This window comes from Juglans regia, chromosome 2 (genome assembly GCF_001411555.2).
Source record: "Juglans regia cultivar Chandler chromosome 2, Walnut 2.0, whole genome shotgun sequence".
In the NCBI taxonomy this organism is placed as follows: domain Eukaryota; kingdom Viridiplantae; phylum Streptophyta; class Magnoliopsida; order Fagales; family Juglandaceae; genus Juglans; species Juglans regia.
Window position 1 is genome coordinate 9,874,579 of NC_049902.1, and position 27,060 is coordinate 9,901,638.

A 27,060-nucleotide genomic window follows, 5' to 3' on the forward strand; every position below is an offset into this window, starting at 1 on the left:
TCAAGCCCATTTTGCCAAGAGAGACATACATCCAGCCCCTAGAAGAAGTGAGACATTTACTCCTATTTGAATCCTTACATTTTGTTTCACTCTTGGGTTCATGAAATCTGCTGCTAATAGATCAACAAGTGCCATATAAATCAGAATCCCAGCTGCAAGAGCATTGAAAATCCCTTCAACAATCAGAGCAGTTTGGCTATTGCCATTGTAAGTGCTTGATATTCCAATGCCAATTGCAATCCGGCCCTACTGGTGTTGTCATTGAGAAAAATGTTGCCATTATTGCTGCAGACCTACTCTTAAATTTTGCCTAAACAAAAAAAAAAAAGAAAACATATTAATGAAGTTTACTTTTAAATATGATTTAAATAATTATATTTAATTATATTTTTTAGACAGATAATAAATTTAATATGATATCAGAGCAGATGATGACGTGTATTAACCATATACCCTTTATACCCTCTGCTGTAACATAACATTTATTTGTATTTTTTATACTTTTATATTCTGTTGTAACTGAATTTGATTCCCTGTAAACAGTGTATAAATATACACTGACTTGATGATGAATTGTAGTGAAAATATTCATAAATTGCTCTCGTCTAACATGGTATCAGAGCTGCTCGACTAGCAGTCTCTCTTGATCCATGGGTTCGCTTTCTCCTAGCCTATCTCACGTAGTGACTACCAAGCTCACTACTGAGAATTTCCTACTCTGGAAAGTTCAGATATCTGCATACCTTAGAGGACAAGATCTCTATGGATATGTAGATGGAACTAATCGGTCACCTACACAGTTTCTCTCCTCCACCACTAAATCTGTTCCAAAAATCAACCTCGATTATCTTGTCTGGAAGAGAAATGATCAGCTAGTTCTTAGCATCCTTTTCTCTTCGTTATCAGACTCCATCCTCGGCCATGTACTTCGAACTACAACAGCCCGTGGCCTCTGGGATTCTCTTGTCACCCTTCTCTCTTCTCAGTCTCAAGCAAAGGAGTACCAACTGCGTTTTCAGCTTACCAATTTAACTAAAGGAGATCTGTCCATAACAGACTACCTTGGTAAAGCTCGGCTCCTTGCGGATACACTTGCCTCTACTGGAAATCCCTTGCCAGACAAAGAAATTGTCACCTATTTACTCAATGGGCTTGGACCAGCCTATGAGCCTTTTGTAACTTCCATCACCACGAGATCTGATCCGGTTACTACAACCGAACTCTATCAGCTTCTATTGGTGCATGAAAGTCGGCTCACTCATTCTACTCGATCTGCTACTGAGTTCTCAGCAAACTTCAGTTCTTATCAACGTGGTGGACATGGTAATAATCGTGGTGGACGACAGGGAAGAAGCAGGGGACGCTCAACTGGAAGAAATGGCCGTGGACCCACTGGAAACTTTCATCAAACACCTGGCGCACACCAACGTCCAACGTGCCAAGTCTGCAATAAACAAGGTCACGTAGCTCTCCAATGCAGGCACCGATTCAACCAATCCTATCAGTATGAAGCACCATCCTCTTTCTCTGCCAACTATGCCTCTCTAAACGCCCATCCACTACCAAACACCAACCCATGTTCATCATACATCAACCCGTGTTCATCAAACACCAACCAGTGTTCATCAAACACCAACCCGTATACACACTGTGATCCGACCTGGTACCCAGATTCTGGAGCTACTCATCATCTTACCCATGATCTTGGTAACCTCAATCTCTCCAGTGAACCTTATGGTGGTCCTGAGACAATACGCATCGGTGACGGTTCGTGCCTTCCTATACAGAACTCGGGTAATGCTTCTCTTCTCTCTAACTCTTCTCCTTTCCATCTTCGAAATCTCCTCCATGTACCAAATATTTCCAAAAATCTGGTTTCCGTTCGACAATTTTGCCTTCATAACAACTGCTTTTTTGAATTCCATTCTTCCCATTTCTGTGTTAAGGATTCTCGGACCAAGAAATGCCTCCTCATCGGTCCAACTAAGAACGGTCTTTACGCCTTTCCTCCAGCCATAACTGCTCAAGCTTCGGCTGCCTCCTACCTCGGCGAGCGTACCTCTCTCTCGCAGTGGCATCACCGTTTGGGTCACACATCCCTTGAAGTTGTCTCCTCCATTGTGCGCACCAACTGCTTGCCCATTGTTCCCAGCAGCAGCTCCAAATGTGTCTCCTGTCCCCTTGCGAAATGCCATAGACTTCCCTATGTATTTCCTGGGCTTCAGTCCTCACGGCCTTTGGAATTAGTTTCTGCTGACTTATGGGGCCCAGCACCTATTGTTTCTCATAATGGATATAGATATTATGTTTCCTTTCTTGATCACTTTACTCGATATACATGGATCTTTCCTTTAAAATTAAAATCAGATGTTCATCAAATTTTTCCCCACTTTCTTGCTCGCATTGAACGTCTCTTTAACACTAAATTAATTAATTTACAAACCGACGGTGGTGCTGAGTTCAAACCCATCACCACTCAATGCATTAATCTTGGCATTAATCATCGATTCTCTTGTCCTTATGCTCATCAACAAAATGGTCTCGTTGAGCGTAAACATCGTCATATCGTTGAAACTGGGCTTGCCTTACTAGCCCATTCCTCTCTCCCCTTATTCTTTTGGACTGAGGCATTTGAAACCGCCGTGTATCTCATAAACCTTCTCCCTTCTAAGATTCTCCGCAATAAATCCCCTCATTTCTTGGTTTACAATAAAGAACCTGATTATCATTTTTTGAAAACTTTTGGGTGCCAATGCTGGCCCAACCTCAGACCATACAACAAACACAAATTAAATTTTCGGTCCATCTCTTGCATTTTCCTCGGATATAGTCTGTCTCACAAAGGTTATAAATGCTTTGAGCCCATTTCAAAAAAACTCTACATCTCAAGAGATGTTCTATTCTCTGAAAATTCCTTTCCTTACTCAAACAACCAGCCCATTTCGACTTCCCCAGCCCAATCATCCTCTCATACACCTCTACCCATTATTGCCCCACCATCATCTATTCTCGGCCCAGGCCCATGGCCCATTCCGCATCACACCTCTTCTCAAAACCCTAATGACCCGATCCATAATCACTTTCCCATATCTGCTGCCGCCTCTCCCTCGAACACCTTCCCTACTCGAAGCACTGAAACTTACCCTAACCCTAACTCAACCTTCATCACTTCCACTCCCATCTCCTCATCCCATACGTCGGAACCTTCTACTACACTTCACCCTCTCACGGAGTCCTCGTTCAGTCTAATCTCTCTGAGCCTCCTATCACAAATGCCTCCCCTGCTCCTCGTCAACACCCTCCTCACAATCTAATTCCTCCTCGGTCTCCGATAATTACTCGCAGCCACACAGACTCCCTACGGCCCCGTACCTTTACCGATGGCACTGTCCTGTACCCGCAGCGTCATTGTCTCAGCACCACTATGGAGGTCCCGGATGAACCTACGAGCTTCGCGGTTGCTTCCCGATTCTCTGAATGGTATGATGCTATGTCCTCTGAGTTTAATGCTTTAAATCAAACCAGAACTTGGACCTTGGTTCCTCCAAACCCTAACTACAATGTTGTTGGTTGTCGTTGGGTCTATAAGACCAAGTTAAATTCTGATGGGTCATTTGCTCGTCGGAAAGCCCGTTTGGTAGCAAAAGGGTACCACCAACAGTTTGGTTTAGACTATGGTGCGACCTTTAGTCCAGTTGTTAAAGCCACCACCATTCGTCTAGTTCTATCTATTGCTGTGAGTCATAGCTGGCCTCTGCGCCAAATAGATATTCAGAATGCGTTTTTGCATGGAGAGCTTACTGACACTGTTTTTATGCAGCAACCTCAAGGATTTATTGATAAACTATATCCTGATTATGTGTGCAAACTCAACAAGGCCATTTATGGTCTTAAACAGGCACCAAGGGCCTGGTTTGCTCAATTGAGCACATGGCTCACTGATTATGGCTTCTCTGCTTCACGTGCTGATCCATCACTATTCATTTTAAACTCTGGTGATTTACATATGTTTCTTCTGATTTACGTTGATGATATGCTCATTACTTCTTCCATACCTGCTGCTATAGACAAATTAATCTCTGCTCTGGCCAAAGCCTTTCCAGTGAAGGATTTAGGCCGACTGTCTTACTTTCTTGGGATTGAAGTTGATTACTCTAATTCTGGAATTTTTCTGTCTCAAAGAAAGTATATAAAAGAACTCTTGGAAAGAAGTAACATGCTTAATTCGAAGCCAATGACCTCACCTATGGCAGCTTCTCTCAAGCTGTCACAGTTTGATGGTCCTGAATTTACTGACCAAACTTTATTTCGAAGCATTGTTGGGGGCCTACAATATTTGTCAATGACTCGGCCCGACATTGCCTTCTCAGTAAATAAAGTTTGCCAATTCATGCATTGCCCAAAAGTCTCACACTGGTCAGCTGTGAAGAGGATTCTTAGATACCTCAAGTCCACCATAAATTATGGCATGCTCTTCAAAACCTCTTCAAGTCTTACCTTGCAGGCCTACACAGACGCAGATTGGGCAGGATGCCCAGATGATAGACGCTCAACTGGAGCCTTTTGTATTTTTCTTGGCAAGCACCTTATATCATGGAGCTCAAAGAAACAAAAGACTGTGGCCAGATCAAGCACAGAAGCCGAATACAAATCACTTGCCACCACAGCTGCGGAGTTGATCTGGATTCAAACTCTTCTTCGGGAACTTGGCCTTTTTCTAAGTCAGCCACCTACTCTCTGGTGTGACAACATTGGGGCAACCTACCTATCCGCCAATCCTGTCTATCATTCAAGAACAAAGCACTTAGACATAGACTTTCACTTTGTACGTGATAGGGTAGCTGCAAATAGTCTTAAAGTTTTATTCTGCTCTTCCAAAGATCAAATAGCTGATGTACTTACCAAACCAATTGTTTCTGAGCGCTTTGCTGCTCTTAGATCAAGTCTCACAGTGGTTGATACCCCTATGGACTCGAGGGGGCGTATTAACCATATACCCTTTATACCCTCTTCTGTAACATAACATTTATTTGTATTTTTTATACTTTTATATTCTGTTGTAACTGAATTTGATTCCCTGTAAACAGTGTATAAATATACACTGACTTGATGATGAATTGTAGTGAAAATATTCAGAAATTGCTCTCGTCTAACAACGTGAACTAGAATCGTGTATTATACCTGAGAGATGCAGCCACCAAGACCTATACCCTCAAAAATTTGATGGAAAGACAAGGCCACAAGGAGAGGCCTTATTGTCCCAACGCTTTGAGAAGCACCCATATCTACTCCAATAATCACTGAATGGAATACAATTCCTAATTCCAATACCTAAAAAAAAAAAAAATCCAAATAATTAATTGAAAATCATATTCCTTATTACATTAATGGGGAAGGATTAGCAAATAATAATAATAATAATTAACAACTAATTAAAATCGGCCACTTTACTTGTGCAATAATACGATGACGTATTAGCTCCGACGAATTGGTTCCATGTTGGGAAGTGGTACTACTGATTGATGAGCCATGAGCATGCCCATGTGTGGCATGTGTGTGAACGTGTACGTGACCCGCGTGCTCGCTGCCCCTCTCTTGATCATCTGCATTTACCTACATTTTTAATTTAGTAACGACCTTAAGTAATTATATATATTTGTAAAAGAGAGTGGAAATACAGGTACTAGCTGTATATATATATATTGATCTGCAAAGTTCACTGTATCAATAATATATGGGGAATGATACAAATGCAACCTCTAATTTAAAAAAATAAAAAATAAGGAAAATACTATTCTTACCGCTAGTTTCTGCTGTGAGTTTTTTTATTTTTTTAATTATTATTTTTTTATTTAATGATTAAGAAAGTATTTTTTAATAATATTATGAATTTTTTTATTTTTTTAAATATATTAAAAAAATACATTAAAAAAAAACTCATTCCAAAAGCACTAGCTGGAGCCCCAGCGGGAGCTCCCAGTAGTGGGAGTAGCACCACTCAAAAAATAAACACATCAAAATCAAAGCAAATTTCTAAAAAAATTAATATTTTATTAGTTAGTTATGCAAAAATTGTGTCTATTTATCTTGCAATTTAGAATGTTATTAGTCCATATAGAAATAATATTTAAAGTTTTAAAATATGCAAGTCTTGCATGCTCCTTTTAAAAAAAATGCGTAAATTTGAGATCCACACAAAAAAATTAGTTTTTTAATAATATATCCAACTTTTTTTTAAATGGAATGTGCAGAACTTACACACCCTAAAAACACTGTATGTATCTAGCATCACTACAACAGAATGTGTGTTTTGTGACAGAGGAAACTGTCACAAAAAAATGGCAAACCGTCACTAAACATATTTGGTGACGGTTTGAAACCGTCACCATGACCGTCACCTAAAGTGCGTCACAGAAAACATTTGGTGACGGTTTACTGTTCAACCGTCACAAAAAATATTTTTAGTGACGGTTGGAAGTGTTCCATTCGGTACAACGTTCGAACGTTCCTTTTTTTGTGACGGTTATGAACTGTCACAGAAAATCACGTTCGGACGTAAAATCAAACGTTCGGACGTTATACCCGACCGATTGGCGTTCGAATGAGAGAAGTTGACGTTTGTTGGATATCGTTCGAACGTATCATATTTACGTTCTAATGTCAATGCGTCCGAACGTTAATTACAATAAACGTTCGAATATTTGTTCGAACGTAAACGTAAATGTTCAAACGTAGCGCGTTTAATGTTCGGACGTTATTTCGAATGTAAACGAAGGAGCGTCCGAATGCATGTTCTTTGTTCGAACGTTAGTCGGTTTAACGTTCGAACGATTCAATTGTATTTACGTTAGAACGTTTGTTATAGTGTGAACCAACGTTCGAACGATTTTTATTTACATTCAAACGTACAGATCAGAAATTCTATTTTAATAAAATTTAAAAACAAAATACCAATTGTATCATATTACATACCCAATTAACAAGTAACAATGTCTTATAAAAGTACAAAATTAGATATTAAAACTAGTCAGAAATATTGATAAAATTTATTTCTTCTTTTTCCCTCGCCCACGGGGATTCTGTTGCAACGACATAACACGCTCCATTTGCACCATCATCTCTCGTTGCACTTGCTCTTGCACTTCACTGCGTATTCTTTCCTCCTGGTCTCTCTGTTGGTCCTGCAAACGCGTCTCTAAATGAGACTGTCGTTCTAAGAGAGACTCTAACTCTTGCTGTCTCGACCTCATATACTCATTCTCACGCCGTGCAGCTTCTAAATCTGCTGTAAGATTATTAATTTGTGAAGCCGATGAGGTTGAGGAGGATGAACATTTATGCTTGATAGATCGTCCCAAACCTCTTGCCATACTAGACTGCGGCCCGAGCACTTGGGTGAATATGTCTATGTCACTAGGAGAGGATTCCGCAGAAGTCGACTGCATCTCCAACATTTTGTTCTGCAATTTAAAAGGTAATGATCGTAAATAATTAGTAACGTATTAAAAGAAATAGAAATAAGAAATAAACTATTAAAATGTTCTATAAAAAATTTATTTAACAAAATTAACACTGCTTACATAATTATCTGCAGCGACAGGATCCATCCACTCACTATGCTCATTAGTGTGAGCAGCAGCATAGACATGAATGAGGGAAAAGTTTTCAGGATCATCACGTTTCTAACAAAGCGACAATATTAGCAATTTTAAAAAGATAATGTTAGTACTTATCAGAAAGAATATCAGGAAAATAAATGAATTCTATAATTTTTTAATTACCATTTTTTCAGCAAGACGGTGGAATGACCTTGAACCGGCACGATGGTGGACAGTCAGAACGGATCTATTCTGTGCATTTGTAGAACTCAAGTGCTACAAAATATATTAAAAATGTTAATTGTAATATGTATACATATAATGTATAAAACGAATATGAATGTAAATAATTAAAAGATATAAATGTAAAATACCTGATAATCTGGAGATGCGAAAAGATCACAACACTTTCTCCAATCATCTAACTTCATCTGCTGAAAAGGAGACTGCGCAGCCTCTTCCAACGTCTCAAACTTCTTGAAGTGGTCATGACATCGTCCTTTGTGACGTCGAAATAGTGTAGCCATCAACTCATTCACGGTTCTTAAATCCTCGCTACGGCCAAAGTCGAGGTCGAATTCATCCTAACAAGGGAATCAGGTAAAAAATATAATATATTAATCTAAGTGAAAAAAATGTACTGAAAAGTAAACTCACCAGCACACGACTTCGAATGTGCTCCTTAATCTCATTCGGAACATCTCGCCATGAGCGCACATAAAATGGAGCATAAGCTCGAACTACTGTGCCAATATAGGAGGAAAGCGCTGCTGCACTATCATCCACTCCTCCAGTGGAATTATCAGGAATTGTGATCTTCAGTTTACCGTGCCTTCTATTTTTTTCAAGAGAGATTCCACGTGTATAGCCACGACCGCGACGTGCAGATGCATGAACTACATGATAATAATAGATATACTATAATTATAATTATATAGTTATTGAGAAAAAAGTATTAACTATATATATAATTATCAACGACAATATTTCCTTACTGGTAGGTGTCGACTGGCTGTTGTTCTCTTCTGTGTTAGCTTGATCTTCAGGAACGGATTCCTCGAGTGGGGAGTCCTCAATGGATTCAGGACTTGGACTTGGCGGAGGCACATTTCTTCGTTGTCGTTTTGGCGGCATTCTTTAAAATAATTAATTATATCAAAGAAAATTAATTAGAAGAAATTATGAAAATTTAAGATATTTTATAGTCACCTATATAAATAAAATATTTAGTACTTTTATTCTTCAGATGAATTTTCCATGCTTGTTTCAGAATCTCCATCAATAACATCTTCATCATCATCATGCACCTCTTCTTCATCATCTTTATCCACCTCCTGCCCGGATTCTGATTCGTATTCATCTTTTGACTCGTCTTCTTCATCTTCCTCCAAACTGACTTGAATTGAATGATCATTTAATACAGACGGGTCGAGATGTACGGGTGGGACATCATCTCTACACAAGGGGAGCAACTCGAGTGCACCGAGGTCAACAAACAAGTTAATACCCTCTCCATCTTCCTGGTATGCCTCAACAATCGGATTGTCATCTTCATCTCCACTATTCTCGTAATCTGCACTCGTTCCTGCTTCATATATATTTCGAGGAACAAATTTTTGTACGACTCGCCAAGTTATCTCCCCACTATCTTCATCAGTACTTTTCATTGGATCAATCAAGTAATGGACTTGGGTAGCTTGACAAGCCAATACGAATGGATCATCTTCGTACCATTTAGATGCAGTATTGACACTCGTAAAGTGATTATCCCTATGTATCGAAACCCGACCACCGCCTAGATCCCACCAATCACATTTGAAGACATATGTTACAGACCCACCCAGATATTTCAATCCGATAATATCACGTATGACACCATAATAGTCAATATCATCTGTTCCATGACTCCCCTCGACCAACACACCACAGTTTTGAGTCTTTCTATTACGTTCACGGTCCAAAGTATGGAATCTATAACCTCGAACTGTGCATGCAGTATATCGAAGTGCTCTATTTGAGGGACCACGGGCCAATGCATACAATTCAGAAGAAATTGATCCGGGATCACGAGCACGTTGTTCCAAAATCTAAAAATTGAAATAGTATATATTTATTATTTTATTATCCAGAGTTAAAAATTTCACAATATAACATATATATAATTTTAGTTCATACACGTTCTTCAAACCATCCGGGAAATTCTTCCTCGTGTCTTGCCTCTATATTTTCTACGTCTTCCGTTCTAAGTTTGTCCATGTGGTCACTGTTATAACATGTTGCAAAAGAAGTATATTTTGAGCACAACAATTCTAATTAATTTAAAGAAAACTATAATTATTCAAATAAATTAAATGACATACCTAAGATAATCATCAATCTCTCGGCAGTTATTTAGCACATACCACCGAACTTTACCCAACTCTCCATCAATTAAATCGTAACCTGTTTGTGCACCCAAGGGTCGTACATTCTGGGAAAACACTGATAGCTCACGAGGAGGCAGAGTAGCAAGATCAGCATTTCGCTCTTGACGACTAAATCGTGTCTCAACACCACGAAGATATAGAGAGCAAAATGTTAACCATTCATCGTGTATATAAGCCTCTGCTATTGAACCCTCAGCTTTGGCTTTATTCCCAACAGTGCGCTTCAATCGACCCAAATATCTTTCAACTGGATACATCCAACGGAACTGCACCGGTCCACCCAGAAGTACCTCTCGCGGTAAATGTATTGCTAAATGGACCATGACATCAAAAAATGATGGTGGAAAGATCTGCTCGAATTTACATAGTATAGTAGCAATGTCTTCTTCCAATTTCGACAACACATCTCGATTTACTACCCGAGCGCACAAATCCTTGAAAAACATACATAGTTCAGATATGGCGACACGTACATTAGATGTCAGCTTCCCACGAATTCCCACAGGTAATAACTTCTGCAAAAATACGTGACAATCATGACTTTTCAATCCATTGATTTTCCAATCATCAGGACTCACGCATCTACCAATATTTGAAGCATAACCATCTGGCAACTTCACACCTTGCAACCATTTACAGAAATCAATCCTCTCCTCCCTCGTCATCGTAAAACATGCATGCGGCATGACCACCCTGTTGCCTTCCACCCGCAAATGCAGATTATGTTTAATTCCATTCTCTCAAGATCTTTCCTCGTCTTGATCGTGTCTTTCGTCTTTTTGTTAATACTCATCAATGTACCCAGTATATTATCACAAATATTCTTCTCTATGTGCATTACATCCAAACTATGTCGCAACTTGCATGACGACCAATACGGCAAATCAAAAAAAAATACTACGTTTTGTCCAATTCAATTCTGATACGGCTCGTTTTCTCTTGTTCTTTCCCCGACCTTTGCCAAAATTGTTCGCTCTAACATGTTGCAGTTGTTCCACTATCTCTTCTCCAGACAACTCTTTTGGTGCAATCCTATCCTCTACTCTCCCATCAAACTTGGCACATTCTCTTCTCCATGCATGATTTGCTGGTAAATAACGTCGATGACCCATGAAACACAACTTCTGAGAAAATTTTAGCCACTCACTAGCAGTTTCTTTATTACACGTCGGACACGCTAACTTCCCTTTCGTACTCCAGCCGGAAAGATTCCCATACGCCGGAAAATCATTTATGGTCCACATTACCGCAGCATGCATCTGAAAAGATGTCGACTTAGATGCATCATAAGTTCTAACCCCTGTTTCCCATAACTCTTTCAGCTCTTCAATCAACGGCTGCATGAATACGTCAATATCATTTCCAGGTGATCTAGGGCCAGGGATGAGTAAAGTTAACAAAAAGTTTGGCGCCTTCATGCACCTCCATGGTGGAAGATTGTACGAAATCAATACCACGGGCCAAGTGCTATAACTTGTACTCATATTCCCAAAAGGGTTGAATCCATCGGTTGTGAGTCCCAGGCGCACGTTCCGAGCTTCTAACCCGAACTCTGGATACTGATTATCGAAAGACTGCCACGCAAGTGAATCAGCTGGATGCCTCATATACCCGTCATTCTTAACTCTTTTCTCCTCGTGCCACCTCATATCATGAGCTGTTTTCTTACACATATATAGTCTTTGCAACCTAGGTTTCAAGGGAAAATACCGCAACACCTTAACCGGCACGTTTTTCTTACCTTTCCACCTCGACTCTCCACATACAGGACATGCTTGTTTCTCCTTGTTCTCCTTCCAGAACAATACACAATCATTCTTGCATGCATGTATGGACTTGTACTCAAATCCTAATCCCTTTCTCAACTGTTTCGCTTCATAAAAGTTCTTAGGCAATGCAGACCCTTCGGGAAGCACCTCGTTAAATAAGTCCAATACCATGTTTATTGCTTTCGTCGACATCCCACACAATGATTTTATGTGAAGCAACCGCACAATAAACGACATTTTGGAATGTTTTGTACAACCTGGGTAAAGCTCGCGCTTTGCATCTTCCCACAGTGAAGGAAAATTTTCACAATCAGTCCCTGATCCACCACTTGAGGCATTGTCGTTAACCTCATCCATAAACATCCCAGCTCCAATGTCACCCAACATCTCCTCCATCTCATCATGCTCATAATCATCATCCATGTGCCGTAAATAATTGTGATGATCGACCAATACATCTGCTGACCCTTCATACGGCTCACCATGCAGTACCCATCGCGTATACCCCAGATCCATACCGTTCACAAATATATGACGCTCTACTTCATCCAATCCTATCGCACACAAATTTTTACACCCTCGACATGGACACTTAATGTAACCACGACTATCAGCAGAGGCCCGTGCAAAATCAATGAAAGTTCTTACTCCACATGCATAGGGTACGTAATCCTTTCCAAGTCTATCGTCCAGACGCATCCAATTTTTGTCCATTTCTAAAAACATCCAGATATTAATAACACGTACATTGAAAATTCACATGCATGTCTTGCCTCCAATTCTCATTACTTTTTTGATAAGGTAGTTGGTCCTATCCCATTCGAGATTATATTCTCCATATTACACAAATCTCGTCACTCTACTAATTTCCACGTTAGTAGAAATTCCGGCAGCACCTCCCCATAATTCTCCAAGTATACATGTTCAAATATCGGGATTGTGACCCTACGAACAGTATACCCGAAGAACAATAGAAGAAGATACCGAAACTTCATATTAAACGTGGAAAGTAGTGAGTAACAAAAATGTGTAATACAGATAATATAATCTCAAACTGTCCACACTGGACAATTCAGGAATCAGTGGACACATAAATGTACACTGATTCCCAAACGGGTCTAAGGGTATTTATGCAATGTCACACGCATCTAGCAAAAAATCATACAACAATATCTCCATGTTGTTTAAATTAACAATGTCACCTTCAAGTAGTGTTATATTGTTAAACTAAAGAGGGATGGAAGATTATGTGACCCTACGTTTCGTGTCTTGTACACAACGAGGGAGAATAATCTTGAAGAAATGTTTAAATTTTAGTCTAATTACTTAACCGTCACAAACTGTCCGACCTTGACAACTCTCAAGGCCGAAGAGACTATGACAGTCAAGCAATTAAATTGAAATTTCAACATTTCTTCAAGATTATATTCCCTCGTTGTGTACAAGATCATTATTCTTAAAGTATAATTTTAATTGTTATACTTAATTTCAAAGGTTATACTATAATTTTAATTATTATAATTTTAAAGAGTTACTTTTATGCTTGTTATTACTTATATATTAATTATTATTATAAATATTTAATTATCATACTTAAATTTCAATGGTTATACAATAATTTTAATTATTATAATTCTTAAAGAGTTACTTTTATGCTTGTTATTACTTAAATTAAATATTATTATAAATATTTAATTATCATACTTAAATTTCAATGGTTATACAATAATTTTAATTATTATAATTCTTAAAGAGTTACTTTTATGCTTGTTATTACTTAATTTCAAATATTATTATAAATATTTAATTATCATACTTAAATTTCAATGGTTATACAATAATTTTAATTATTATAATTCTTAAAGAGTTACTTTTATGCTTGTTATTACTTAATATTAATTATTATTATAAATATTTAATTATCATACTTAAATTTCAAAGGTTATACAATAATTTTAATTATTATAATTCTTAAAGAGTTACTTTTATGCTTGTTATTACTTATATATTAAATATTATTATAAATATTTAATTATCATACTTAAATTTCAATGGTTATACAATAATTTTAATTATTATAATTCTTAAAGAGTTACTTTTATGCTTGTTATTACTTATATATTAATTATTATTATAAATATTTAATTATCATACTTAAATACTATTATCACAATATATCAAATCCATATCACAACATATAAAAGTGATAACTCACAATATATTCACAAAATAACATGCCACATGTATTAACATATTTCTAAACTTGAATAAGCAATAAACATGTATTAACAAAGCCTAATGACAATATATTTTTAATAATAAACACAATATTTCAAATTTATATCACAACATATTTAGAATAACTCACAAACTATTTACAAACTATACAAACAATAATCACAATATGATAAAAAGTAAGCATCAAATCACAACAACATATTGATAAAGTTTAGAAATATACCTAGCACTCACAATATCCTCTTACAAATCAAAATCTTCAAACTTCCCAAAACAAGCAATCCTTCAAAAAAATACAACACAAACTTATTAGAAATATTCTATAACAAAAACACATTCTATAAATATCATAAAATTTAAATAAAGACAAGAAATAAAAATATTATCTTACCAAAACTCACCTCTCTCTCACTCTCTAACTCAACTCTCTCTCACTCTAACTCTCTCTCTCTCTCTAACTCTCTCTCTCTCTCTCTCGTCGAAATCTCTCTCTCTCTCTCTCTTTCTCTTTCTGTTGCGCGCACGGGAGAAAAGAAATAATGGGCATCCTCCCGTGCGCGTACTGATTAAGTTCTAAAATTATTAGTTTAAACGTTCGAACGTTAACTTTAAACGTCCGAACGTTAATTCTAAAATTATTCCCGCCCAGAACGTTCGGACGTTTAAAATACACGTTCGAACGTACCCTTCTTATGATATAACATGAAATCTAGCGGGAAAGTTCCCGCACTTTCCTCATATATGTTCGAATGTATCACAATTTCTCGTTCGAACGTTTGTAGATTTATAGATAAACGTTCGAACATACTACTTAAACGTCCGAACGTACATTTCATGAAAGTGTTACCATATTTGAGCGGGAAATCTCCCGCACTAATTTGACTAACGTTCGAACGTTGACGGATTTGATGTTCGAACGTATAGTATAAACGTCCTTACGTCTAAATAATCACACAGATATTAAACATCGAGCGGGAAAATTCCCGCCTCTTACTTTAACGTTACGTTAACTTCAAACGTTCGAACGTAATATTCCTATTATACTTAACTTATAATATAATATATATACTACATTGTATAGTATTTTGTGCATAATATAATTTATATATTATGCACAAAATATGTGTTTTTCTAAATTACTTATATTTATACTAGTTAAATAATATATTTATACTATAATATTAAGACTAAATTTACTAATAATAGTTTAGTATATGACTATATGTAAATATCATACTACTAAAAATTTACAATATTACTACCATGTTGTTCTAAATTACTAATGTATAAATATAATAGCATGTAATACTAATGTATATATAATATACTATAAACACTAAGATGCATAATAACATCAACATGTAATATTGTAATACATATACTAATGGATAAACACTAATCTATAAATTTATAATAACATATAATACTAATGTATAATAACTAAAGTATTATTCATATCAATTTTATATAACAATATCTTGTATTAATTATATTTTTTGACCTAATAAATTCTCAACATATTCATTTTGATAAATATATTAGTAATTCTAATATACATTAGTATAATAATTAGATTTATGGCCTAATACTAATACTATTAGTAAACCACTTTAAGCCTATATATAAATTACTATATAAAGCACTATAGTATTAATTACTAATACTATATTACTATGTGATACTATTAACTATAGTGATATATTAGTATTAGACATTAGTATACTAATACTATCAGTGATATAGCTAGTGTAATATAATAATATTTATACTAATACTATTATATAGTTATACTAAATTAAAATCACTATAGCAAATATTAATATATAGTTATGCTAATCGCTATAACTAATACTAATACTAATATAGACTACAGTTATAACTTATAGTATTATAACTTATACTAATATATTATATAGTTATACTAAATCACTATAACTAATACTAATATAGTTATACTAATCACTATAATAGTGATATAGTATTAATATCACTATTAGTATAATACTATAATATATAGTATTAATAATAACTAATACTAATATAATTATTAGTATAACTAATATTTATATAATATATATATCAAGTATAAGAGATTAGAGATTATATATATATATATATATATCAAGTATATTAGTTTATTATTAATATTTCGGTGCTTTTTTTTTAATATTCATATATAATAATATATATCATATATTTTTTTTATAAATTTTCATATATATATAATATATAAAATAGATTTATATTAGTTAGTATACTACTATACAATACGGCGTCGTTTCTATTGCAATAGGACTTTCTTTTTAATTTTTGAATGCATGTTATTATGTTACTTGTTTTATTTAGTTGTATTTCTTGTTATAATCAAAAGTTTAATTAATTCCCACAGGTAATGTTGAGAAAATTGAAATTTAAAAGCTCACAAATTTTTTTTTAAAAAAAAAAAGTGGGTCAAATATGAAGTTAAAAAAGATAAAAAAAAATAATAAAAAAATCCGACTCCGCTCCGACTCCGCTCCGACAAGTCGGAGTCGGAGTCGGAGCGGATTTTATATATTGCTAAACTTTATAAATATAAGAAGCACTCACAAAAAAACCAATAATCTAATTGTCAATAATATTATATAACATCCTAATATATAACTTAAACATTTATAATATAATATATTATATTGACAAACGTTCGAACGTAATAATAAGTACGTTCGAACGTTCTATGTATATAAGGCCAAAACCGAACGTCGAAACGCATTTCCCTGCCCGTATCCATCGTCTTCTCCGTTATTTGCCGCCACGCCGCCGTCACCGCCGCCGTCAACTCCGCCACAACCGTCACTAAAAGGTAGGCATTCATCTTTTATGCAAATAACATGTATTTTATTGAGATTTAGATTGACATTTGGATTGAGTTTGGTTTAAAACCGGATAAATATTACCGGATTTTCAACTTCATTTTCCGGCCACCACGACCAGTCATTGGCCGAATAGTCACCGTAGAAATGTTTCTTGAAGTGTATACTTCATTTACATGGTGACATTTCGGCATTTAGACCCTTGTAGAGAAATTTTCGAGATTTCAATAATGGCTGAGTCGACTCAGCCATTCTGCGTCGAAACGTTCGAACGTTTCACCAAGACATTCGAACGTACGACGTTTAAATTACCGAGCCGTTACGGCTTCCACGTTCGAACGTTAATCGTCTTACATTCGGACGTGAATATTATTAAACGACATACGTTCGAACGTTAATATTTACTTTCGCACGTAAATCACATACGGTCGGACGTTTAATTATAACATCCGAACGTAGTGATTTTCTACATTATTCATGCTTCGACGTTCGGACGTTCATATTTACGTTCACACGTAAAACAAATACGTTCGAACTTAAATTCGAACGTATTTGTTTACTGCTTATGTTCGAACGTACATCTGTACATTCGAACGTATTTGTTTTACGTTTGAACGTAAATTTATTTACATTATTTTACGTGCGAACGTATAAGTTAACGTCCGAACGTTTTTATCTTTAACGTTCGAACGTTAAAGATAAAACGTTCGAACGTTAATCCAGAGCATCTTAAAATTAATACAAAAAAATGCATTATTCTAAATAATTTTTTTTTCCTTTTCTATTTTCAGGATATGGCTCTTCCACTGCATACACGAAAACGAGGGAGGGAAGGAGCCACGTCGGACACTGCCCGTATCGGAGCTCGTACTGTTATGGTAGAGAGAGAGGTCTTAATTAATGAGTTCGACGAACTCTGTTGGCAGCAGACGAACCTAAGAGATGTTTTCCTCAGTAGAGGCTGGGGAAATATCTGCACATTGAGGGGGAAGGTATACCCCTCAATGGTTCAAGAATTCTATATGGGGATGTGTGACATGCCTCCGGATGCATCCTCTCACACCGTGACTGTACGCGGTGTTTCCATTGAGGTATCGGCAGATGTCATCGGCGAGCACATCGGGATTCATCGAGGTGCTCAGACATTTACACACTCAACACCCCGTGAGGATGTAGGCACTTCTGCATCATCTACTGGCCGGGGATGTGAGCCAGCATCAGCCGATGATGCAGGCCAGTCAGAGGCTGAGGATACTGGCGTCGAGGCTCGGGATGATGACCGAGACGAGGATTTCTACATCCTCACCGGGAGGGATCGCATGCAGATCGAGCGGAAGAACGCCTTCAACCAGAACCATCTGCTGCATTTCTTCCGCATGTTGCACCTTATTGTTGCAACAAATGTCGATCCTGTGGCTCATAAAACCACATTTAGTCGGCTTCGGGCACAATTTTTGATACGAGTGGCACGTGGAGATCCTATAGATTTGCCACTGCACATTTTTGAGAGGATCCGTTACGAGGCGAGCATCGTCTCCACGGATAATCTCCCATATGGTGTCCTCATCAGCCGACTATTACTTGCACGGGGAGTGCCGACCCAGCCAGAGGAGCGGGTCAAAGATCAGATGAGCCCCCTCGACATGACCACGCATCGGCGTAGCATTGGACAGGCGAGGGGACGTCAGCCACCCCCTGTAGAGGATCTAGTTCCTCCGACGCAGCCTGAGCCAGGTCATGTCGGGAGTAGTAGTCAGCATACGCCGAGTACATCTGCAGGAGATGTGCGGCCTGCTTGGGTTGATGCGGTCATCTCACAGCTGACTGCGCATATTGATCATAAGATCGATCGATCGCTCGAGGCTATATCGGCGTCTGTTGCCGAACTCACCCATCGTGTAACTATCCTCAACGACAAGGTTGATACCTTGACTGAGGAAGTACGGAGTTCGACTTTTGCGGATAACGTTATCATCTGACTGTTGTTTACTACGTTCTATCAATTTTTGTATTTTATTTTTAATATTTGTAACGAAAAATATTATGGAATATTTTTATCGTTTTTTCATTTCAATTTTTAATCTTCTTTGATGTTATAGTTTTCAACTTTAATACTAAATCACTGCATTTCAAATATATATAAATCAATAATATATATTTATATATTACAAAGTGTGTATATATAAATATATACAATTCAATTTTTTAGACTTGTTCACAAATTATGCACAATAAAAATACATAATTTTTAAATTAAAGTCATTTAATTTAAATTTACAATGAACGTTCGAACGTTAGTAATTAACGTTCGCATGTTGGCGGAAAACATTTTACGTTCGAACGTAAAATTAATAACATTCGAACGGTTGTGCCAAAACATTTTACGTTCCAACGTAAACAGACATAACGTTCGAACGTATATGTGACGTTCGAACGCATATTTCCCATACGTTCGAATGTAAAAAAATCTCATTCTATCTTTAGTGACGGTTTCCAAAAACTGTCACAGAAAATGCCTTTTAGTGACGGTCTAGGGACTGTCACAATTTCCCAACCGTCACTAAAAAGTAATTGTGTTGTAGTGGGAGGAAGATTAGCCCATGAAGGAATTCCCAAGAGATCGAGGGAATCGGTTTGAAATTGATAAACTAAAACAAATTTTCGGAATAGAATTCTTGATTTTTTATTGATTGAAACTATTTAATTTTCATTTACTGATCACTTTTTCAAACACCAAAAATTCAGAGAAATTATTTACGAAAACGTCTTTATGGTGGAACAAATGCAGCTAGCTAGCTTGTACGTACAACACATGATTCTTCTTCAGTAAGACGACCATATATCATGCATTCGATGCAAAAAACTTTGGTGAGAAAATATGATTTTTCTGTATAATATTGACCAAATTGAAAGTTAAACTCAACACACTATAACAGAATATATTTGCTACATTAAAAAAAAAAAAAAACACAAGAATATATTTGCTCCGAAAAGATGAGAAGTAATTACTTGTCGTTCTTCTTAATCTTCTGATCCATAGCTGCTGCGTATCTAAAATCTCACTTGACCGTCGGACGTTGTGATCAGGGGTAGACGAACTAAAAGAAATGATATCGACCACAGGGGACGGTTAAGGAACTACTATATATATATATATATACACGAACTAAAAAGAAATGACCATATCGACCACACAGGACGGCTAGGACTTGTTTGGATAGAGAATGATTTCATCTCATCTCATCATCATTATAATTTTTTTAGATTTTTACATAAAAGATAATAAATAATTTAACTTTTTCAAATTTCAAAATAATAATAATATTAAAACATAATATTCGAAAAATATTTTATTAAACTCATCTAAAATTATCTCATCTCACTATCCAATTAACGAGCTATAAGAATACTAGCTACTATGAGATCAATAATACGTTTTTTTTCTTTTTTTGTCAAAAAGAAGAGGACTCGAGTCTTTTTTTTATAGAAGAATTCTATTCATCAGTTATTATTCACTCCCACACTGCACACCGCACACTTGTAACTTTTTCATAAGGTGTGGAGTGTGAAATAGTGAATATATAGTTATTGATGAGAAGAATTTTTCTTTTTTATTTTGACAACTACCATGAGATCATCAAGACGATATATATATATAGTACATAGTGCATGCATGTTACCGTTGGCGAGGTCATTTAAACATATTTGACGACGCGAGAGATCGGGGGTGAGAGTTGAGAACTGAGAAGAGAGAGAACGCCGGGGGGTGAAAAAAAAATGGGGAAGTCTAGCTTGCCCCATTGTTCCGGCCCGTCGTTCTCCGTCTTATAAATTACATGACTACTAGTTTACCTACCTGGCGTACGTACAAACCTTAATTGTCCCATTTCAATATCTTCAAATTCAAACAAAAAACTGAGTAGTATTAATTTTTCTTTTAATTGTCTAAACAAAGTTGGGCATATGAAACCTAATGCATGTGACACCAATTGCATTATATCTTCTTTATTTTATGATTAATCTGTCACCAAGAAGCTGTACTAGAAGCGCTAGATTTATAAAAATATTTATTTTGACATAATGAATGAATTAATAATGTCATAAAAAAATTTGCTAATAAGACCCAAAACTGCACCTACATAATTATATCTGCCCCACCGGAAAATTGATTTTGTTCACCTTGCAGTGCCAACATTAGTAGTGTTGCGGGTTCTAGTTTCATCAATTTTCCGGGATTGCTTGTTGGTGATCGGAACTTGCATCAAATTAATTAATTTAAACAAGAAATATTATACTAGCTTTGTTTTGGTAGAACTTTTGTGATCATGTTCATAAGTACTGAAAAGATTTTGTTCACTATGCAGTGCCAGCAAAATCAATTGTTAGAAACTTGTTTGGTCTAGTACTGTCTCCACTCCATCAAAATCAATCTAATTGATCATTTTTGTTTGAAATTTTTGTACTCTTTTTTTTTTTTTTTTGTTATGGTTTCATCCGATTAAGTCGTCATTGTTTCAATATAATTGTCAAAGGATTATTCGAGTACTTAAATTAAATGAAGAAGATTCATATGCAATCAAAGAACTTCTTTCCCGCATGTGTGAGGAGACAACAACAATCTCCGATCCCAAACTCAACAACTTATAACAAGCGGTGGGGTTTATGACGCAATCAAGCGTGCTCTCAAGAATGGGATTTTCGAGTTTGTTTCTACAACACTGAGCAAGGATCCGAGAATTTTGGAGGAAGAAAATAAAAATTTGCTTGCTGCACTTTTTTATCGTCACTCTCAAATCTATAGCTTTATTATAACACGTGGACAAATTAGCCGTATGATGAACATTGTGATATCTTTTGGTGATCGCAATTGTGGCGCCCCCGACCCCCCATATACGGGAACACGGGGATCGAGACGCCCAGATGATGATAACACGGTCACGCATCCCGACGTAAATGTCAAGTATGTGTACATGCAACAGTGTAAAAAAATAACGCAGTGGATTAGTCAACTAAGTACCAGAATTTAAATACAATCTAAACATCAGTAGATGTTTAAATAGTAGTTATACAGTCATCCAAAAATAAAGTTTAACACATGTCCCAAACAACAAATGAGTGATCTCAAATCACTCCTCGGGCGGAACCGACTCCTCAAGCTCACCATCATCTTCATCTGCATCAAAATCTGCATTACCATGAAACGGTACCGCAGGTAAGTATAAACCAAACAACCCTCAGGAATAAAATGCATTTAATGCAACCAACATGCATGCATATGATTAAATACGCATTTAATCTCAAAGGATCATTTTTCTAAAAAATGAACATTTCGAACACACGCCAAAATCCCAGTTGGCCCAAAAATATCCATAACACATTTTCCCAGAAAATGGTTTACATAAAATCCAACGCACTCTATTTTTCCAGAAAATAGTCAATTTTTAACGTATGTACCATGATCTCCCCTATGGGTCATCCACACACCCTGGCTTCGTAGCGATGCTCAGTTCCTCTCCCGGCGCGTACGTGGCCAAGCATCCTCTACGGAACGAGCGACGCCCAGCGCGTACGTGGCCAAGCGTCCTCTAATCCCCGCCAGCAAAGGACCACGGAGTCGGCACGAGACCATCTCATTCGATCCCACTGTCGCCCGACGACAATCCAGGGGACGTCACTCAGTATATTACGCTCCCGAGAGACCAGAGGAGCTCCACCGAGATAATGCCCCATCTCGGCTTGGGGTCGTGATACCCACGCACCCAGTAAATCATTACACATGAAAACCCAGTTTCCAACACACACATGAACATGAATGCAATACATTAAAAAACCCAGTTTTCCATTACAAACATGATCATGCATGAAATCATGAGATGTACATGTACCAACGCAATTCAACAACCATCAATAACCAATCCCAACAAATCCAATTAAACAACTCCATTCACCAATCCATCCAACCCCCGTACTCCTCGGATTCAGTCCGGCAAAACTAATCAACAGTCTAAATACAGTGTAATGTGTTAGTGCAAAAATATATTAAATTCACAAGAATTCTTTGGAAAATACTTACAATGCTATATAATAATTTCTGGAGGATCACGGAGGTGCAAGAAGTGGAAATGCAGCTGCAGAACAGTGCAAAATGCACTGTGGCCGTGGGTCACAGATACCCACTTTTCAACGGGCGCAAACAAAGACCCGAAATTGATAGGGTAGGGCCTAGGGATGTCGGTGAAGCTAGTGATAGTGAAGGTTGGCCATGGATGGCAGCGTGGGCGGCGGTAGAAAACCAAAAAGTCCAGAACGAAAATGTTGATGAATGTGCTTCACCGGTGACGGATCAGAGGTGGGGTTGGGTCCAATGGGTTGCTAGGTGGTCGAGGATGATGTGGTGAGGAAATGGTGGCCGAAGGTGGCGCGGCGGCGGCGCATGGAATGCCACGGCTTGGTGTTGAGCGTGAGAGCTACCGGCGGAGAAGGAAGAGCTGGGAATGGAGGGAAGTGATTGTCGATGGCTGGGGTGGACGGTGGGCCGGGAGGTGTCGGTCACTGCCGGCTCACGGCGGCGCTAGGTGAAGATGAAGGAACTGATGGAGAGAGAGGGGAGGGGGTGCGCGCGCGGGGAGAGCCAGAAGAAAGAAGAGAAAAGAAAGAAAAGAAAAATGAAGGAAAAGGAAAAGAGGAAAGTGAAAATGTAGGGAAAGAAATGAGGTACAATCCTCACATCTTGGGTCACAAAAATGATTCAACGAAAACAATTTTAACACAACTAGTGAAATAAAATATTTCAAACGCAGTGATTAAAATGAAAATAAATAATTAAACCCAATAATAAGTTAATTTAATTTGTAAAGAAATTTAAACACATAACAATAATTAATTTAAAGAAAACACTTCAAAAATAATTTTCGTAAACTAAAAATCATGAAAAAAACCCAATTAAAAATCTAATAATTATAAAATAAGAGAATAAATTCTGAATCAATAAAAATAATTCATTCATTAAAAATATACTAAAATACGGAGTGTTACAGCAATAATGATAACATATTACACATGGTAGGGATAGTAGATGATTCCACTAAGTTCAATCGAAGCTCTGGTCCAGCTTTACAGATGCAAAGAGAATTATAATGATTTAAGGTCATCTCTCTCTCTCTCCCCAATAGTTGCCTAGGTTTCTACTTTATTTTAGGTTAACAGGTCATTTATTTTCCACTTTTTTCTGCTCGTTTTTTTTTCTTGGGCACATTATATAATTTTTTTTTTCTTATCGTCCTTTTCACTTGAGCGAAGTTTGCAACGTTTGGAAATTAAGTTGCTCAACCAAGATTCTGTAAACCAAGATGTTGGAAATATTTTTAAGGGTTTATCTGCTGTTCAAGGGTTTATCGCCCTTTTATCTGTTGTTAAACCTTTTTTTTTTTTAAGAGTTAGAACCACATGTCCAATAACGACCCTTCCTCAATTTTATTAATACTCTCAGTTGTGGCGAAGGAAAACCATTCTTACAATCACAACCACATTATTACAGCACACCAAACAATTTCAATCACCCTTAAACCTCACTACACGAAAATTATTTATTTATGGCCAATTTTTTCTTATGAAAATGATTATTTACTACTAAAACGAGTCTATTTTCGTTGCAAATAGTCATTCTCATAACAAATAATCTGTCATAAATGATCGTTTTTCTTGTAGTGCCTCTTTAAGGGTTTATCGGTCTTTCTAATATTACCCACAATTATGTAATTGATTTTAGTAGCAATTTTATTAACAAATGCAAGAGGTAGAGAGAATTGCCAGTCCCGATATGAAAGAATGTATTAACAGAGATGGTTTAACTTCCTAACAATTGTTTACAAAGAACCACGAGAACATGATGGAAAAGGGGCAGAGAAATGGATGGACAGATCATCGTCATGTACAGTGGTGGATGCTCTGATTATTACCATTATGTTCGCTATAGCTTTTACAGCTCTAGGTGGTAACGAACAAACTACTGGCTTGCCAATATTCTTAAAGAAAAAATTGTTTATGCTCTTTATAATATTCGATGCATTGTCCCTTTTTTCTTCCACGACTTCAGTGATCTTAATGTTTTTTCGGAATCCTCACATCATGTTACGCAGAAGAAAATTTTCTTGAGTATTTGCCTAGGCAGATGATAATAGGCCTTTTGACCCTCTTTTACTCTGTTGCGACCATGATGATAACTTTTTCCTGTGCTCTTTTAATCATCCTACATGAGCAATTACATATTGCAATTCCTCTCATTTGTTCAGTGGGTTTTCCAGTCACATTCTTCGTATGGATTCAGTTCCCCATTCTTAAATATATGATCAAGTCGACCTATTTCCCAGGTCTCTTCAATAGAAAGATGTAGGTTTGATTTTATGTAATCCATTGTGCAATATGGTGTTTTGCAATATAAACTTGAGATCTCTTCAGTGGCAACGCAAGAGATTGCATGCTTCTACTTTGAGGCTACAAGGAAGAAGACTTCATAACTTTCTTCATTATCTCACAAGTTTAAGGGCTTGAGAGAAAATTTAAATACTTCTCGTTTGGTAGAAATTTGTGTTTGGTGTATTTGTAAGACTTGGATGTATTAAGATTTTAGGTTTTAGTGTTTTTTGTTATCACCACTACACTTTTAACTGCATTTCTTAGTTAGTATATTTCTTCCTATTCGTCTTCACTAGTAGGAGTATCTATTTAAGGCTAACTATATGGATCTTAGTTTTTCATATTATTACTGATTTATATTTTGCAACATTAACACCAATTAAGCTATTCCTTATATGGTATTCAACGCCACATAATATGTAAGGAAGATCCAAATGAAAAATTGGAGAGAATGGGAGTGGGGAAGATGCATGAGAAATAACCTTGCCATGATTCATCTCTTCGAGTGCCTCCTCTGTAATGTAGTCTACGAATGCATAAGCTTTGGACCTTTTAGAAATACTTCCCATTATACATTTTAGCTTCACGTATGCCTTGATCTCCTTGTGGTAAACCACATTCTACAACCCTTCACAGTCTGAATCACTCTCCAAACCACTTTCTAAAATTCACCATAACTAAGCAAGTTTAAAAGCACTTTAAGTTCATGTTTACTGAACAGTAAACAACTTATAATAGTAGATCTTTTTAGTAAAGCTATACAATTAAAAGCTCTATTATAAATAACTCAATATCGTATTGCAATCCCAAAGGGGCATCCGTTAACGTTTAGTCAAAGTAAATTAATTCATACTTAGACTTCACAATTATAATTAGCTCGGAGAGAGAAGGGAGAGACCTCCATAATCCTACTGAAAATTTTGATCTAAACAGTAGGGGTGTGCATCCGGATTTAAATATCGGGCCATAATCGGATCCAGATACAGTTTTAAAAAACCAGACAGTTATCAGCCTGAATTAATCCAGATTTAATCCGGGTGGATAACTGGATTCAATCCAAATATCCGGTTATACTGGTTAAATCCTAATATCCAAATTATAACCGAATTTAATCCGGGTTATAACCGGATTGAATCAGGTTTTTAATTTTTTTTAAAAGACTCTAAAGCTTTTAAAACACATTTACATCAGTCTTTTTTTTTAAAAAAAATTCTAATGTCATGCTTAAATTGCCCATATTTAAAACAAAAAATTAAACACTTTCTAAAGTTAATTTATAAAAAAAATAAAAAAATAAATAAAAATACCGATAATATTGTTGTTACATCACAATGCAAAACATAAATTTACAAAGAACAAAATAAATAATAATACATAACAACTAATTAAACTAATACATAACAATACAAAATAAATAACATTGTTGAATATTTTATGGATCATTCTAGTCGATTTTAGATTATGCATTAGTCTTCACATCTTGAATTTGAAATTGGAGGGAAAAATTGATTTCTTTCACCTTGATTTGGTGATGGCTATTTTGGAAAATTTTCTGCTGGACTGAGTCTCCTTAAGCTACCAACAACATCAATTACAACAGAAAAATGAAAACTATAATGATTAGAAACGAGTCAAAAAGAGCAAGAGAAGAAAACTTGAAACAAAACCTCACAAAGACACTACAATAATTACTGTCTTCAATCATTAGTTCTTGGGTCTATATCAGCGGACAAACGCAACCAAGCAAAAAAGATGACTGATT

General features: G+C 36.4%; 1 pseudogene; it reads right to left on the minus strand.

Moving 5' to 3' along the window:
- On the minus strand, positions 1-25,867 carry LOC108998964 (annotated as a pseudogene).
- Between the last annotated feature and the right edge of the window lie 1,193 nt (positions 25,868-27,060).